This window comes from Mesoplodon mirus (genome assembly GCF_964341445.2).
Source record: "Mesoplodon mirus genome assembly, chromosome: X".
Taxonomy (NCBI): Eukaryota; Metazoa; Chordata; class Mammalia; order Artiodactyla; family Ziphiidae; genus Mesoplodon; species Mesoplodon mirus.
Window position 1 is genome coordinate 36,117,726 of NC_138981.1, and position 18,823 is coordinate 36,136,548.

An 18,823-nucleotide genomic window follows, 5' to 3' on the forward strand; every position below is an offset into this window, starting at 1 on the left:
AACAGACATCATGCTAGGTATTTCAACAGAGGGTATTTAATATAGGGAACTTTGTATGGGTGTAAGAGGGCTGAAAGAACAAAAGGAGAACACTGAGGTAACCCAGAGGTTACACCTGTGGAAAACAGCGATCACTTCTAAGACTGGGAAAATAAAGGGAGGAGGTGATCAGAACCCAGAAGCTTGGAGGAGGGGACTCCAGTCCCCAAGAATGGGGTGCTGCCTGGCTGGTTGGCTGGTGTTGTTACTTCAGGAGCTTGAAGAGACCCTGCAGAGTTGAACCTCAGACCTCTGAAGAGTGTATACTTCTGGCTGCTGCTGTTATCTCAAAGGGGTAAGACCAATCAGTAATGGAAATACCCAAAGAAGCTGGAGACAGGAACCAATAAAGTACCTTTGCTGGTTCTATGCTGATGGGGAGTATCATACAAAGAGAAGGAAGGATGCTCCCTCCTCCTGCCTTCCAATATTGGTAGAGCCTAACGAGAAACCATCTGGCAAATGAAAAATGTAATTTCCAGATTCTCAGCCACAGCATCACCAAGTGGAGTATAAAAGAAGGGTATATTTGGAGCTGAGAGATTAATAACTAGCATGCTCATTCAGTATCAAATTTTCCTGGGATATATCATGCCATTCCCATCTGTATATTCAAAGGCTTTTTAATTTCAGCAGTGTTTTCTCAATTTATGTGTGTGAATTTTTTTTCCTGTTGCATTGTTTGGTCCTTAGGTTTTTTTCCTTATAGGCTACAGATTGGTGAAAAGAAACTACCTCATGCACATATGATATGGCTAAATTAATTCCAAGTTTTTAACCATGGCACATATAAATTTAGCAGCAGGAAAGTGACTACACAGTGCAGCATGGCTCTGCACAGCTTTCAGAGGTCACTATCACCACCACCACCACTAATCCCTTAATAGGGGAAGACAGCTGCCACTGTCACTGTATGCACGAGGCAGAGCCTTGCTTCATCTAAGAAGCTTAATTTCATGTTTGTAATTCAGGATGATACTCTGGGAAAACTGTAATAATGTCACAGAGGTAGCTTTACTTTCTTCATGTCCAGGCTCACTTTAGAACCCCAAATCCCTTCTCCTAGTATCTGAGAAAAGAAACACAAACAACAGCAACAAAAATATATTGAAGATCATATAGTGACTACTTTTAAGATTCTTTCCATTTTGATTCTATTTAGAGCCTTTGACTAATAAACTTGTCCCCAGATCTTTTACCTTTAGAGTTATCTCGAGTGACTGGGCATATGAAGTTCAACTGAAGGATATTTTATCTGTGTGCTGGTGTAACCTTTAGTTAACACAGAAACCAAAAATTAGATGTGGAAATTGCATTTTGTTCTAGGGTAATTGCTCTCCTCCATAATGATGAGTGTGGTGGGTGGATTTGTGAGTTTTCACTGCTAGTCACGCATCCGCTATTCCTCACCCTGCTATAGTCATCTTTTGCAAATTACTCTCACAAATGGCAAACTTCATCTGAAATTAGACACTTTACTAGAGACACTATTTGAGTAAAAATTTGAAAGATTCGAAGTTTAAAGGGAATGAGATGGGGGCAGGGGATGACAACTACGTCAGCCACAGGAAGCTGTAATGGGTTATTTACCTGACCAGTGCTGGCAAGGACAGCAAGAATACATATATTCTCTTGACCTCAGTCTCTTCTGGTGATACTTTAGATCTGGCTCCATCAATCTATATTTTAATTACTCCTGTTTTATTGTCCCTTCCCCTTGCTTACATTTTTAGGTTTATCCTGTATGAAAAATAATTATACCCTACCTCTCACAAGCTGCCAAACTCACTGCCATCAGACTTCTTGAAAAAATTCTCATAACCTGCTCATTGCTTATCCCTTTGAAGTGTGGATTCCATTTTTGCCACCCCAATGAAACCACTCACCAAATGTCATAGATGAACTAATTGTCAATCCCACTGCTGTCTCCTTCTCCCTATTCCTCTCCACCTCTCCGTTTTTTTTTCATGTTGTTCTCTTTGAGCCCGTCTCTTCTCCTGACTTTTTTTGTGCGGTACGCGGGCCTCTCACTGTTGTGGCCTCTCCCGTTGCGGAGCACAGGCTCCGGACGCGCAGGCTCAGCGGCCACGGCTCACGGGCCCAGCCGCTCTGCGGCATGTGGGATCTTCCCGGACCGGGGCACGAACCCGTGTCCCCTGCATCGGCAGGCGGACTCTCAACCACTGTGCCACCAGGGAAGCCCATCTTCTTCTGACTGTTATGACACTGAAGCCTCTTCACTCTACTTCTGCATATGCTCCTTCTCTGTGTTCTGCACTGATTTTCTTCCTCCTCTTGCTCCTAGATGCTTTCCAAGACTGCCACTGGTCGTTATTTTTTTCTCACTTTTGAACCTTGAGTTCATCAATGTCCATGCTTTCATCTGCCAAACCTCTATCTCTTAATTCAATTATTTCCTCAAGCTCTATCTATCCCTGTGTTCACAGCTTCCTGATGGCTCTGCATAATCCAACAACATCTTAAACTCAACAGGCCCCAAGATAAATTCATTATGTTCTCCCACAAATTATCTCCTTTCCCAAAGGCTGGAAGCCTGTTCTTTGTTCCTCACTTTATCCAGTCAATTGCCAAATATGTAAGCTCTCTGCCTTTGTAACATCTGCGTCTGCCCCCCGTTCCCATTCTCACTACCCTACTCCCAATCCTCACAATCACTCATATTGCTTTTGTAATAAGCTTCTAATTTCTCTCTCCCTATCTTTCCTTTCTTACTCTAAGCCATCACATTCAGCAAAGTCAAATTAATTTCCTAAAGTAGAGCAATGATAGCTTCCCTGTTCAAAAACCTTGAATGGCTCCTTAGTTTCTTCTCAGTTAAGTGCAAATTTATCATCCCCACATTCAAGCTTCTTTGTGATCTATCCCCAACCCGTCTATGCTTGGCTTTTCCCCCACTCCCCCTCTATACCCTACAAGAAAACTGAATTACTTGTTCCCTAAATCTGTTCCCATATTCCCTATCTCCATGCCTCTGTTCATACCACTACCCTCATCTCTGCTTGTTAAAATTTTGATCAATATTCAATATCATTTTGGATGCCTTCTTTCCTATCTTCCCTTGTAAATATCTGGCTGAAACTTCTGCCAAGACACCATCTGAAACTTCAATTACAGCAATGATTACATTTTGCATCTAATTACAGTTTTCTGTGAACTTGTTTTACCCCCCCGCTCAGCCTGGAACCTCCTTTTTTTTTTTTTTTTTTTGCGGTACGCGGGCCTCTCACCGTTGTGGCCTCTCTCGTTGCGGAGCACAGGCTCCGGACGCGCAGGCTCAGCGGCCATGGCTCACGGGCCCAGCCGCTCCGCGGCATGTGGGATCTTCCCGGACCACGGCACGAACCCGTGTCCCCTGCATCGGCAGGCGGACTCTCAACCACTGCGCCACCAGGGAAGCCCTTAACCTCCTTTTTTAAATTGGGTAACATGTTGGACAATATCAGCGCTCCACCCAGATCCCTTTTTGCCATTTTCCTATTCTGTGGCCTCCCTCCACCAATGTCAGTGTTCTTTGAATTGCCAGGCCAGCACCTGTGGCAGCTGTTCTTCAGAGAGCTGCCCTCAGGCTACTGGAGCTGCTTTGCCAGTAGAGGGTCAGAGGGCTAGTGCTGGGAGTTTTCGTCCCCCCACTCTACCTTGGGATGGGTGGTTGTTGACCAGTTGTTGATATCGAGCATGGGAGTATGAAAGCCCAACTGCCTGACCTCAAGATGATACAACTTGGAGGGCTAACTCACACTGAGAGTTCCTCTGCAGGATCAGGCTGAAGTTAACCCTTGCAGGATTTTTGCTGAGATATCACCCTGGCTTGACTTCCTCTTCTGCCCTGCTCCCTAACCCATCTGCCTGTCTCTCAGGGTGCTGCTAGGAAACCCTGGCTAAGACAAGGAACATTTCTGAGTACCTACCGCATGCCAGGCACCATGCTAAACATGTACATAAGTAATTTCATTTAAATTTAACCCTCACAACCACTCTGAGAGCTAAGTACTGTTATTATTCTGAATTAACAGATGGGGAAACTGAAGCTTAGAGAGGTTAAGTAACTTTTTCAAGGCCATACAGCTATGAGGTTGCAATGCCAGGAATCCAAACAAGGCTTCAGAGGCAGTTCAGTCAACCACTTTGCTATGCTGCTTCCAAAATTGCTAAATGGAAGCAACTACATCTAAGATGCCCCTCACCCCATGATCACTTTCTTAGTATTCACACCTGAATGTAATCCTCTCTCCTTGAGTGTGAACTGGACCTAGTGACTTGCCTCTAACAAATAGAATATGGTGATGAGATGATACTTCCATGACAGTTCCAAGATTGTGAATTCCTTCTTGCTAGCAGACCCTCTTGCTGGCTTTGATGAAGCAAGCTGCCATGCTGGGGAGGCCGATGTGATAAGAAATTCCTGGTGGCCTCCAGTCAAGAGCCAGCAAACAATTGAGGCCCTCAGTCCAAACACTTGCAAGAAACTGAATCCTGCCAACAACCACCTGAGTGAGCTTGGAACTGAATCCTTCCCCAGTGAGACTACAGCCACAGTCCACATCTTGATTGCAGCCTATGAGAGTTCCTGAGCCAGAGGGCTCAGTTAACCTGTGCCTGAATTCCTGACTCACAGAAACTGGGAGATAATAAATATGTGGTATTTTTTTAAAAAACCTAAACCCAACCTAACCCAAACCAAAACAACAACAAAAAAACAATTGCTACCTGGAAAGCAGAGGCAGGCTTGTTATTCTGTGTAACACTTAACTACTTCTGGCTCAGTGACTTACCAATAAAAATTCTAACCAATAATCTATCACCTCTGGTGCTTTCACAGTCCAATAAACTTAGCTAGGATGGTGGCAATAAACCGCTAGAAAAGCATTAACTTTCCAGTGTGATTGGTACTTGGTGCCCTTAGAACCAAGTAAACAACAAATAAATTAGGAGTGAGGATTGGGTAAGGAATTTTTTTAATGCATTCAAAGTAAGCTTTTGGCTTTCTGCTTGTTTCAATCAATTAATCAATCAATAAGGGACAATGCAAATTGGGTACCAGCTGGCTTACTGCACAGTGATAAGTAAAGTTAGGTTCGGTGACTCCCAGTCAACATCATGTTTTCCAGTGTGTGCCTGTTCCTGTCCCTGCATCCCCACCCACATATAGCACAGTTGTCATGTAAATGGACATCAGCCAAGCATGCTTTCTCCAGCTCTCTATGCCTCTTGTTGCCATGGGATGACAGATTAAAACTCAGAGAAGATAGAAGTAAAACTGAAAAGCATGCAGCCCTTCAACTCCCACAGCAAGAAAAGGTAATAATGGAATGAATGACATTGAGCCACAGTCAGCCACTATGATGGTAGGAGTAGAAAAAAGTCCAGAAGATAAAAGCAATTGCGTAACGAACCACAGGGAAAAGTGCACACCTTCTCCATCCTTTTCAAACAGCAGTTGGCAACAACTGTCCTGATTTGTCTGAGATTGTTCTTGTTTTAGCACTGAAAGTCCTGCATCCAGGGAAACAGCTCGGTCCCTGGCAAACCAGAATGGTTGGTCACCCCAGCAACAACCATTAATTCCCAAAGGCCTCTGCTCCCACTGATGTTTGCTTTTTAATTGGAGGGGTCAATAAAAAGCTACTTTCTTAAACTTTTGTTTTTGAAAGCTATAAACATCCTATTGGTAGAGTTTATTTTTCAAGGTAGTGCCATAAATTCTATTTCTTCCACTAAAAAGTGAGAAAGACATTGGAAAGGCTTTACTAATCTTAATCGGATGATATATTTAAGCTGAAAGGTAGGGGATGAAATAGGGGAGCAAGTTTGGAAGACACAAAGCTATCAAAAATATGGACTAAAAGTACATCTAAATTCATCAGTATATTATTGATTGGGGGAATCATTTGGCTGAATATAAAGGTACAAGTTAATTATGTTGGTAGTTACTTTTCACCCCTAGAGATCTGGGCCTTACAATTTGCAAATTTTATAGCTAGAAGATACCTTGGAGGTAATCTAATCCAAGCTCCTACTGTTTACATAGCATTCAAGGAAGCTTGAGCTTGTGTTTTACTGCCTGTTACAGACCACTGGTTTGGGAGATCTTAATAAGTGTTATACGATAAAAGGGTTCCTTGGTAACATAAGTTTTGGAAATATCAAGGTAAGTAATATCAAACAAGTTTCTTGACTGCAGGAATTTTCTAGGTATTTTATATGCTCATAGTGACTCCCACTCAAAAATGTACATTCGAGTCACCTGGGGAACTTTAAAATACTACAGATGACTGGGCCCCACCCAGATCTACGGAATAAGAGAAAAAAAATATCACTCTCTGGATAGTTCTGATATTCACCTGATTAAGAATCACTGGCTAATGTGCACTGTGAATCTATAAGAGTAAGAAAATATCTGAGGGGCTTCCCTGGTGGCGCAGTGGTTGAGAGTCCGCCTGCTGATGCAGGGGACACGGGTTCGTGCCCCGGTCCGGGAGGATCCCACATGCCGCAGAGCGGCTGGGCCCGTGAGCCATGGCTGCTGAGCCTGCACGTCCGGAGCCTGTGCTCCGCAACGGGAGAGGCCACAACAGTGAGAGGCCCGCGTACCGCAAAAAAAAAAAAAAAAAAAAAAAATCTGAAATATATTCCAACCTTACTTGATCATATAAATGTTTTCTCTTCCCTCTCTCCCTCCCTCCCCCTCTTCATCCCTTCCTTCCTTACCCTTCCTTCCTTTCCTTCCCTTTCTTTCCTTTTTGTTTCCTTTCCTTTCCTTTTGGTTTTGGGAAATACTGGTTTATATGTTTCAGGTTTTGTTTGTCTGGTCAACCACTGTAAGGAGGGAAAGTAGAAAATTATAATGATATCTGTAAATAGAATTTGATTTACTTACACTTTTTATCTAACTACTTGACGTGAAAATGGTCATCTTGTTTCATCTATACCTTCAACCACTTCTCCCCTCTCCCCACCACTGGAGTTTTTTGAAGCAAAACCCAGACAATCATATTATTTTATTCATAAATATTTCAAAACGTATTACCAAAAGATAAGGATTCTTTTGCGATACCATTATCACATCCAAAAATTAATAATAATTCTTCAATACTATTAAATATTCAGTTAGTATGTGAACTAAGAAATTAACCTAAGGTGAATTGACATCTTAGTGATATACATTTTCCTAACCAGAATATGGTACGTCTTTTTATTTGTTCCTGTGTATTTTTGTGTATTTCAGAAGTGTGTTATAGTTTTTCTCATATAGGTTTTGGAGTTTTTAAAAATAAGTTTCCAACTAGGTATTATATTTTATTTATTTTGGTTTATTATTTGCTGTTTTAAATGGGGTCTTCTCTTCCATTATATTTTCTAACTTGTTATTGCTTCTATATATAAAGTGTATTAATTTTTTCTTTTTGCAGTACGTGGGCCTCTCACTGTTGTGGCCTCTCCCATTGCGGAGCACAGGCTCCGGACATGCAGGCTCAGTGGCCATGGCTGATGGGCCCAGCTGCTCCGTGGCATGTGGGACCTTCCCGGACCGGGGCACGAACCCGTGTCCCCTGCATTGGCAGGCGCGCTCTCAACCACTGTGCCACCAGGGAAGCCCTAAAGTGTATTAATTTTAATCAACTTTATGAAGGTATAATTTACATGCAACATGCACAGATTTTATGTGTACAGTTCAGTGAGTTTTAATAAAAGTATATATCCACTTAACCACTATCCCCATTATTGATTTTTATATTTATATATTGATTTTATAAATAAATAAATGGAATTTAGTAAATTCCATTTTTAATACATACTTTCACAATTCTTACTAGCTCTTGGTTAGTCATTTGAAAAGGCATCACATTCCAATTTCTTGTTTTGGTCTTAGTTCTCACTCTATCTGACCATGCCAAAAAGATTTTCCAGTCAATGCTGTTATAGAAATAGATTCAATGTCAAGGTCTGACTGCTCCTAGAGATTTAAATTGTTGTTACAGGCATAAAGAAACATGATCCTCTTTGCAACAGGTGTCATGCTAAATACAAGTTTACTGATGCAAGCCGCTAATAATAATTGGAATGTGAGCTGACTCAAGAATAGACATCCGGCTCATTAATATTTGCTTCAGAGAAATAGGCTCAAGTGTTCTTCTTGAGTCTCAGTGGGTCCATGACCTTGATGTTTAGATGAATAAATTTATAGCTGATCCCAGTACTAAGGCTGTCATTACTCAGAGAATTCCGAACGACCACTGTCTGGAAAAATGTGTTTACCAAGCCCCAGCTGTTATACTTATGAATATTTAGGAAGCTACAGTGACTGGCAATGGTCTCAGTGCCCCCCAAATGTGATGATTTTAACTGAAAGTTGAAAGGCAGCCAAATCACTCGCCTAGCGGATACCAGAATAAAAGCAGCTTTGCATGGAAGTGGGAGCTTTTCAGGCTGGGTCTCCCCAGGACCATCAACACAGTGAAGATAGACTGTTACCTACCTAGGGGCAAAGTCATGAGCAATGTATGGCACAAGGTTGTAGGGGCAGAAGGGTGAGGCACACTGTTTGGAGGATAAAGGGAGAACAGAATGGGTTCTTCCAGAAGTTCCTAGAGTCAATAGAGACTGTAACACATAATTTATTACTTCATCTTTGTCTTAGTTTGGGGTTTTGAAAAAGTGGACCCTCAGCAAGGATTTGGGCACAAGTAATTTATTGGGAGAGGTATGATCTCCAGAAACATGCTGACGGAGGGAAGGAAGGAAGGAAGGAAGGAAGGAAGGAAAACTGATAAAATGTATATAAATGAAAGTGTTAACAGCTGTGGGAAACCCAGGGCTCCATCTCACTGGGCACTTTCTGAGACATTGTGTAAAACATGTCTCAGAATTGTCCTACTGAGAGCTGAGGACACTGAGATATTTATACACTAATTCCCACCCCTTATCAGTTCAAGGTCACTATGAGGAAAGGGCGAAAGTTAACACGGCACTTCTGAAATCTCCCACATGCAGACCAAGCAAGCTCCTCCGCCCAGAGAGTGCCCTCTGGCAAAGAGTTGTATGGGAACTGTTTACAAGCAATTTCCAGGGTAGAGGAAGAGGATGCGGGTGTTATAATTCTATATTGCTTGTTTTACTCTCTGGTTGTTTTTTTATGTGTGAGTTTCATTTCACCAACAGGAATGTAAACTCGTTGAATGCATGGGCCACAGCTTATAGTATTTGTATTGCTTCCCCCCATAAATTCTGGAGATCTCCTTGCTACTGGGAGATTAAATCCACTAAGGCCACCGTGACCTGGGCCTTCCCCAGACTCCCTCTCCAGACTCCTCTTTGCAGTCCACTCTCTCATTGCAAGCGTTCCAGTCACTTGATTTACCTCACGTGCCTCCTCTCTGTCTAGAATACCTCTTCTTCCCCCGTCCAACTGGTCAACACTGATCGTCTTTCGAGATCAGCTAAATAACTTTTCTTTCATAAAAGTGCTTCATGTTCCACCCAAGTAGAGTAATCCTGCCCTTTTTGCAAACCACTACCTAGCTCTTAACTTCCACCATAGAATTTACATACTGTACTGAAGTTTATGTTTTTCTGTGTTAGTCTTGCCTACCAGAGTGTGAGCTCATTGAGAAAGTAAACTATGTCTTAAACATTTCTTTATCTGCAGCACTTAGCTCAGTGCCTGGTATAGAGTAAATGCTTAATAAATATTTTTGAATGAACAAATGAACATGACCAACAAATACTTCCTGATTAGATGAAACAAGAGGCTGAACATACCTGCTCTGGGCACTTCTAATACAACTATCAAGTATTTGTAGATTGAATGGAGAATATTCCCCAGAACAGCATGTCCTTGCCCTTCAGTCAAAGACAACCAAGAACACACCCGTAGTTAAAAAAAGTTGGAATTTTACTCATTGCAGACAAAGAACACACATCATGAGGGACTGTGGGGTGTCTCAGTAAGAGTATGGAGAAAGAAATTATTATAGGATTTGGGCTTTGGATAGATGATTTGGGGGAGGGACCAAGGAAGCAGAGATCTGCTCTAGATTAGATGCTGTCAGAAAGTGGGGGCAATCCTATGATTGGGTATTTTGTAAGAGGCACAGTGACTTTGATTTTGTCTGTGCTTAGACAATATTATGAAGTAACCTTGTTTTGTTTCATTTTATTATGGTCTCAGAGTAACTTTATCTGAGTTTGGTATTCTGTGAGATTGTTTATGTCCAACAGAACAAAATGGGCTGGCTGTAAATGTCTGACCAGCTTGTAATAATACCGAAGTCTAGCTGTGAACATCAGGTACATTTTGAACATCAGGGAATGCATTTTTTGAGATGATAAGCAAAGAGAAAGGCCCAAAAGAAAGGTTATAGTATGTATATGTGCTGATAGCATTCACAAGTGTGGAATGAGAGCTGAAAAGAAGGGGAATAAAAGTGAAAATCCTGCTCTATAACCTTTTCAGTTTGACAAGAGTTTTAAATTCTGAAGCGCTGCATAGTATTAAAGGCATATAATGGCTGAAAGAATTTTTTTCACCAGAAAAGCAAGTAGCACAGATTCTTCTTTGAAGATATAAAACCATAAGGTCTGGAAAATTAGAATACTTAATCCAGCAGCAGTACCACTTGCGTGGTGATAAAGTAATAGGATTTCCTCTTCCTTGCCTCCTTGTTCTGGCTACTCTCTTTTTGAAAAAAAAATTGTTGACATCCTTTATGGGGGTGAGGGTTAGATAAGAAATCTGAAAGTATATAATTTATGTTCAGGGAGAAAAAAAGAATTTGGAATTTTCTGGTAGTTAAATTGGTTATGAAGTCCTGTGACTAGAAAGCTAGGTCCACAGGGTCACTTGAAAGCCATTACAATATTCATTCAATAAATTATTTTTGAGCACTTAGTATAACTTAGGTACTATGCTAAATGTAGTAATTATAGGTCTAAATTATCTGAATTGACTTTTAGGGAAAACTTTTTATTTAGATATAAATTCAAACTTACAGGAAAGTTGCAGCAATAGTTTACCCTTCATACAGATTCACCAATTGTTTTTCCTAACCATTTTTGAATAAGTTAGAGAAATTGTGCTCAGCTATACCCCTAAATACTTTGGTGTATGTTTTCTGAAAGCAAGGACATTCTCCTACCAAACTATCATGAACTTATCCAAATCAGGAAGTTTAACATTGATACAATACCATTATCCAATCCATGGTCCCTATTAAAATTTTATAAATTGTCTCAATGTCCTTTATAGATTTTTACCCCTACACAGGTCCCATCCAAGATCATGAATTTAGTTGTCATGCTTTTTAGTCTTCTTTAACCTGGTACAATTCCTTAGTCTTTCTCTGCTTTTCTTTCTTTTTTATTAAAGCATAGTTGATTTACAATGTTGTGTTAGTTTCAGGTGTACATCAAAGTGGTTCAGTTATATATATATATATATATATATATATATATATATATATATTCTTTTTCTAAATCTTTTTCATTATAGATTATTACAAGGTTATTACAAGATATTGAATATAGTTCCCTGTGCTATACAGTAGGTCCTTGCTGTTTCTTATTATCTGTTTTATATACAGTAGTGTGTAGCTGTTAATCCCAAACTCCTAATTTCTTGACCTTCACACTTTTGAGAATTATAGGCTAGATATTTTGTAGCATGCCATTCAATTTGGCTCTGATGTTTTCTCATTATTAGATTCAGGGTGTGAATTTTTAGCAGGGATATGTACTTGATTTTAAATCCCAGAATAGCTGCCTCTACCCACATCTCCCACACTTTGACCTGATACCTCGTGCAGGAGAGGGCCCTTTGAGGTCTCCTGATGAAATCCAGACTTTTCTCTGCTTCCCCTTATGATCCCTAATTTAGCCATCAGAACTGATAAAATCCTGAAGAGTATATATGCTTCTCGGGGACTTTATACTCAGCTGAAAACTCATATTAATTCAAAACTGTTTCCTAATGTGTGCCTCCTCCCACTCCCATGAAGTAGTGCCTGCTTTATTATTATGAAGAATAAATTATTCATCAAGGTGGATAAATGGCATATGGGGATAAATAACATGACATAAATGTAGTAAAAATGTGGTCTTTTTCTAAATAAGTAGCATTTTTAACCTAACCCTCTAAGACTGTATATCTCTTTGGAGAGAGTCAACCACATAGTACTCCAAAAGTAAGAGCTTCAAACAGCCCCGTCGGTAAGGAAGTTCAAGGCCTCAGTGACACCTGGAGTTTTGACTGCGCCTATTCAGTCCCTGCTCCCTCAAGCTAACATATCCAAGACTACCACGAAGTGTAAAGAGGAGGATGTGTGGGTGAAAAGAGTGGGCAGAGAAGACTCCCAAGAATTGGAAACTATGCAAAGAGTAGCAGCCAGCAGCAGCTAATTAGTTTCTGAAATGACCCCTTTGTGTGGCTTGTCCTTCCTGAGAGAGAGGTTAAGATGCTGTCATGCTTGCTTTTAGCAGGATGGTAATTAAAACATTTAATCCCAGGTCCTATATAAGGTGGCTCCACTTATTTGGCTAAAGAGAGGGTGGTCCTTCTTCATTTTTTCCCCCCTCCTGCATACTGAATGTCATATCCAAGAAATGAGCAAATTCCTACATTTCACTTCTACACATAGGGCCTGTTTAGAGGGAGGAATGATCATTAAGGAGGATTCTACAATCTAAAGGTATCTATTTTCCTGAAACTGAGAAGCAAGCTTATTTCGAGATGTTACTATCATAGCTCTTTACTAAGCTCTACTGGGATATAAAATCAGCTGATAAAAAAAGCTAACAGGGCTTCCCTGGTGGCGCAGTGGCTGAGAGTCCGCCTGCCGATGCAGGGGACGTGGGTTCGTGCCCCGGTCCGGGAGGATCCCACATGCCGCGGAGCGGCTGGGCCCGTGAGCCATGGCCGCTGGGCCTGCGCGTCCGGAGCCTGTGCTCCGCAACGGGAGAGGCCACAACAGTGAGAGGCCCGCGTACCGCAAAAAAAAAAAAAAAAAAAGCTAACAATTATTGTGCATTTAGCATGTGCTGGGCCATGACTTAGGTATCTTACATGGCTCATCCCATTTAATCCTCCCTAAAAGCTATGAGTTGGATAGTATCGCCTTTATTATGATCATGTCCACTTTTTCAGAGGAGGAAGCTGGCACCAAGAAAGGTCAAGAGACTAGACCAAATGAGTTAGAGGCAGGATCTGAACACAAGGAGCCTGGCCCAGAGCCCATTGCTCAACCACTATGCTTTCTGCCTTTCAGACTCCAACCAAGAGAAGGAGATGAATCCATGTCAGATGACTGGTTTGGGTTGGTCAGGGAAGATTTCACAGAAGGCAGATTGGAACTAGGCTGAAAAGTAGACTGAGTTTGATGTGGTGAAGAGGAGTATGAAGGGCTTTCCAGGCGAAGGGAACCCCATGAAAATTGCTGGTACTGGGACAGCAAACTGAGCACTTTGGCTATGGCAGAGAGCTGCTGCAGTTGTTTGCAGGATTCCTAGGCCTCACACTTCTATAAAAGAGAGGAAACTTCCACTCTGGTCCCTAACAGGGTTACTGGAGTGAATGTGGAGAACTGTGAGAGCCTGATGGTTTTTTTTTTTTTTTGGTGCACACTAGACACAGTACAGGGTCACTGTAATAACAAAGCAATGGGGCCTGCCATGCCCTCCCAACTTCCCTTGGGCCACAAGCATTGTTCTAGATTCCAGTCTCCATGGGGTTAGCAGAAAAGGCTAGCCAGTCCAGCCTGGCTTCTGCTGTGTTTCAACTTCTGTTCCTGAAACTGGGTAGTTGAGTTTAATTCAGAATGTGGCAATAGGAAGCTCTAACACATTCTCCAATTTGGTTTTACCACCAATAAAGCTATCTTGATTTCCATCTGGCTTCCTGTGTCCGTTCTAATTGATTTGAACTTGGATGAAAGGAAAGCAATGGGTATTCCCCAAACTTCCAACCATAGGGAAGTAGTGGAAAATTCGATTTAAAAAGTAGATTAGACATGGCAGACCAAGGAGACCTTCAAGGCTGGTATAAGGAATTCAGTCATAGCCTAAAGGAATCAGTTATTATAATTCTGTGCGAGTGCACTAACACACACACACACACACACACACACTCACATATACGTACAGTGGTTAGCAACAGAGAAAATCACTGTGCTATTTGTTTCCAGATTAATCTGTAGAAGTTTAAGGTCATCAAATCCCCATTTTCCACAAATATATTTGCCAAGAAACTTAGTCATTTTTAAAAGCTAAACTAATATTTTATCCATATGTCTTTGAATCGTTTATTGTCTGCCCAGCCAGTTGCTGTTTTTCAATAATTATTTGATTGCCAAAGAATATTTCAGCCTATTTGGGAGACTTTAATAAAGCTTTCTCCTACAGCCCATTCTTGATATTAAAAGACACTTGTAAGTAAATATGAGTAACATTACTCATAAGTAAATATGGTCTGATAAATATGTCATTGTTTGGAAACAAATGTTTGTATCCTTCTTCCCAAATAATCTACCAAATATAGTCTTTCAATTAGTCTCATAGTTATTAGGTGGTTTTTTTTCTCATTCAGATTTATGTCTATATGAGTGCTAATTTGAAAATAATTTTGGTTTTAAGTTTTAATCCAAAGCTGAAAATTGTTTACTGCTTCCTTATATCTCTTACTGCCAACTATCAGCAAATGGGCAAAACTCTTTTCTGTAGGAGTAATTTTTCCAGTATATTCTTTTTTATTATCAAAGGACTTTGCACGAAAACAGGAAGATAAGGTTTTCTCCTTAACTGAGCAAAACAGGTGTCGCAATCTCTGTAAAATACTCTTCTGTGCCTCTGACCCCGGTAAGATAAAAGAAATGATAGTATGCCTTTGGTCTTCCTGCTCCAGGAAGGAAAGTTGCTGTAGGAAAAGAATTGATTTTTTTCCACTTCTGTGGTTTGAGAACAAGTTATAACTCCAGCTTTTCCAAGTGCAAGGAAAATAATGCACAATTATTAGATTGCTATTTGTGAGACACAAATGCACGGATTTAGCAGGAAAACAACTCACCAGAAAAATGAAACACATTTTTTAAGAAGAATGCTATATTTTACTGCTGCTTCTCCTTCTTTTGGCTTCTGGAATGTAACCTCCATCTGACCTACCTCCATTCTAATCATTTTGGCTCTCTTAGTGCTTCCTTAAAGTTATCTTCTCTTTTCTCTAAAATGAATACAGAGGCATTTTAAAAGTTTATTTATCTGTTTATACACAACCTTGTTCCAGAAGGGGTTTAAGGTGGCTTGAAAGAATCCGTAAAATACAATAAGCAATTAGAAGAACCAGGAACGAAGAGTATGCAAAATGCTTATACAATCTTACTCGTTTACTCTGGGTGGACCACAAATTTGGCTCTAAGCTTTTTAGCAGGCAGTCAAATAAGGAAACTTAATTAGTTACATCATTTACAGTGCCCATAAAACAAAAACAAACCAATGACCTAAGCGAAGCACCGTTATTCCTAATATTAAGACCAGAAAGAAATTGCTTTTGAGAGGCTTCATAAAGAGGTCAGTGTATGATGTTAATAAAGTGTTCTCAGTAGCAACCTAACGAGAGACACGAAGATGAATTTCACTGGGCTCTCTCTTCAACACAGGCAGATGGCATCACGTCAACGTGAAAATCAGGAAAAGCAAGTTTATCACGAGTTTGGGAGGTTGAGGGGGGAACACAATGTGATACGGTCAAGGTACTCAGCTCTCTGCTCTGCTCGGAGAAACCAAAGATACATTTTAGAACAACAGAGTTGAATCCAGTACCCAGAATGACTCCAGAGAAGTCATGAAACCCCTAAAATTCTACGTGACATTTTCTGGACAGGTGTGTTTCTTCTTCTTGACAGCGAAAACATAGTTTACCAGATACTCAATGTACTCAGGTGATACGCAAAACTTAGGAACCGTTTCTTTATAAACAATCTAGAGAATTAAACAGACTACAAATCTTTCATGCTATTAAGATACTTTTTTTTCTTCTTCTCACAACCTAGCTTTTTTTTTGCCCTCTGCAAAAAGTCTTTTTGTTTCTACCTGGTGCCTCGGCTCGGGTGAAGGTTCCAGGGTGGCTAAAGCGTTGCCTCTTGGTGGAAGAGGCTGGGGCGGAGATCTCACCGGGGGAGGCAGAGGGGTCCTGCAGAGGCCGCCGCGAGGCTCCTAGTCGCGCTGGCCGGAGAGCCTTTTGAAGAGATCCTCGCCCTGCCCGGCCAGGGGCCCGGCCTGGGGCCCGGCCAGCTTGCGCAGGTTGGTCAGGTGGTCGCCCATCTTCTTGAGGATCTTTATCTCCACCTCCAGGAAGTGGCTCTCCAGGAACTTGCAGAGCTGGGCGTCTGCGCTCGCGGAACCCAGGGTATGCAGATCCAAGAGGGCCTGGTTCAGGCTCTTCTCCAGGGCCATGGCAGCCTCCACGGCGTCCACCATGGTGCTCCACTCGTCCGGCGACAGCTTCTGCCCGTCCTGGACCGGGGGCGCGGCTGCCCCACTGCTTCTGCATCTTCAAGAGGAGCAGGGAGCCCTCGCGCTTCTCCTCAGCCAGCTCCCGTAAGAAGAGGCCCACGCCCTTCAGAGCCACCTTGTCGCCTTCGAAGTAATAGCTCAGGGAGAGGTAGGTGGACGAGGCGTGCAAGTGCAGGTTGATCAGGCGGCTGACGGCAGCCTCCGCCTTGGCGGAGGAACTCTGCTGGCTCTGGGCGCTCATGGTTAGTCAGCAGTGAAGAAGGCTTCTCCAGAAAGTGTCCCTTAGGCTGGTCCCGGAAGTGGAGGATAAGCCTCGAGGATTCTGCCGGAAGTTGTGACTAAAGGGGCGGGGCCAGAGGTTGGTGAGAGGCATGAGGAGGAGGAGGGAGAGGAGGAGGCAAGGCAGGGGTGGGAGCACCCCCTTTATTCCATCCAAATGCTGGTGAAGCAAGAGAGAGACCTGGGGGGCTGCTGGGCACACTGTCTCCCAGTCCAGCTTTTGGTAAGAGTTTAATTCTTTCTTTCCTAATTATTGGAAGGGAGTCTTTATCATTTTGCCCCATTTCTTACCATAATTCCAAGATGAGATAAGAATGTCCAAGGTAAGAAAGCCAGAAGTATTGATAGTGAACGTCCTCCAATCTTCAATTGTGACTTAACACCCCGTTGTTTCTTATTTTAGAGCCTGTATGAATAGATTTTTCCCCTGCTCCTGATCCCTTATGGAGAGGGTGACTATTGGTTCCACTTTGCCCAGAGCAGTCTTGTCCTGGTGCAATTATTAATAGTGTCCCCTAAATTAATTAATTAATTTAAAAAATAACACCCCCTTTCACACCCAAAAGGGTCCTTGTTTGGAATATACATTACATAGTCACTTTACTGATTGAGAAGGATAAAATCCACACTATGTAATGTGAAATGGTAGAGTTTGCAAGACATTGAACTTGGGCTAATTCCTTTCTATTTTATTAATTAATCAGACCAGTAAGAATCCCATCATAAATTTTCTACTATTCAGCCTTCATTTTTTTCATTTGTTGATGCATTTATTCCTTCTACTAAAAGTTCTCCTAAATTCTGTTTATGTGCCAGATGTTGTCTTAGGTACTGGTGGCTTCCCGTGATTACCCAGATATTCCACCATTAACTGAAACACGTCATATGAATGGGCACTAAAGATGACAATGTACATTTATAAATCCTACCAAAATAGAAAAAACCCATACAGAATGAGTTAGTCATTCTCAGTTAGAAGATGAGGGCAGAACTAGATGTTCTCATAGGGGTTTTTCCAGCTTCATGATTCCATGCTTAGCATTTTATTTTCCTAAATACCACTTGCCTGGGGCTGTTTCACAATTAGAATGCTTTCATGTGTCTTCTATCACACAGGAAGGCATATTCTATTCAGGGTAAACAATATTTGAACCCCAGAGAAGAGAATTTTGCTCTAAACTTTGGATTTAGTTCTAAATAAAAATAAAGACCCACTGTTTTGCAACCACTTTCAAATTTTACTTTCTGTGTTGTTGAAAACTGACACCTTAAAATTTCAAGAAGAGCTGCAGTCTCCCTTCACTGCTTAAGCTAAAATATGAACACATATCCTGTATCTAAATACAGGATATATTGTTCGTTTTTGTTTTTTTTTTTCATTAAAGGCTGTCGTCCCAAAGTGTTCTCATATTGCATTTGAGGTTTGCAAAAACTGTTAGTATTCAGGAATAGCACCTTTTTCAGTCCTGGAGGGAATTAACTGGGTAAAACAGGAGTAGTTCTGCAGCCTTTCTGGCCTTGGTTCTAGGGCCAAAAAGAGGCTGGGAGTGGAGAGGAGGGGGAAAAACAAAAGTTCAAATCCAAGGACAATCCTAGCATGCCCCCAAATAGAGAAATTATACCAGATGCAATACCCTCCAAATAACTGCAAAGAAAGTAATCATTTTCTACCTTGTGCATAAACCATTAATCATCATATTGACCTTGTAACAAGAAAATGCAAAGCTTAGAGAAAACCTCACCATATAACATACTCTCTGTATTGCAGCATGTCAGGCTCATTTAATATATTTCAATTTCCTATACATTTACTTATTCTTGGAAAAGAAAACTGTCTATATAAACTTTCTCAGATGAGATAGTTTTCTGCCTTGTGCAAATGTTGATAAATCTTTCCGTGATCACTTTAGAGAGAAGAGAGCCAGCGTGGGACCTGTACTCTGGTGGGTGGTTAAGCACATAGTTGTCAGAATCAGAATAACGTGGG

General features: G+C 41.4%; 1 long non-coding RNA gene and 1 pseudogene across 2 annotated transcripts in view; both read right to left on the reverse strand.

Annotated features, from left to right (window-relative positions):
• Positions 1-18,823, reverse strand: part of LOC309796877 — a 175,120-nt gene that overhangs the window by 93,076 nt on the left and 63,221 nt on the right. The gene's annotated exons all lie outside the window — the stretch shown is intronic.
• On the reverse strand, positions 16,212-16,798 carry LOC309796956 (ferritin light chain-like; annotated as a pseudogene). Its single transcript has one exon. The product of its transcript is annotated as a ferritin light chain-like (transcript).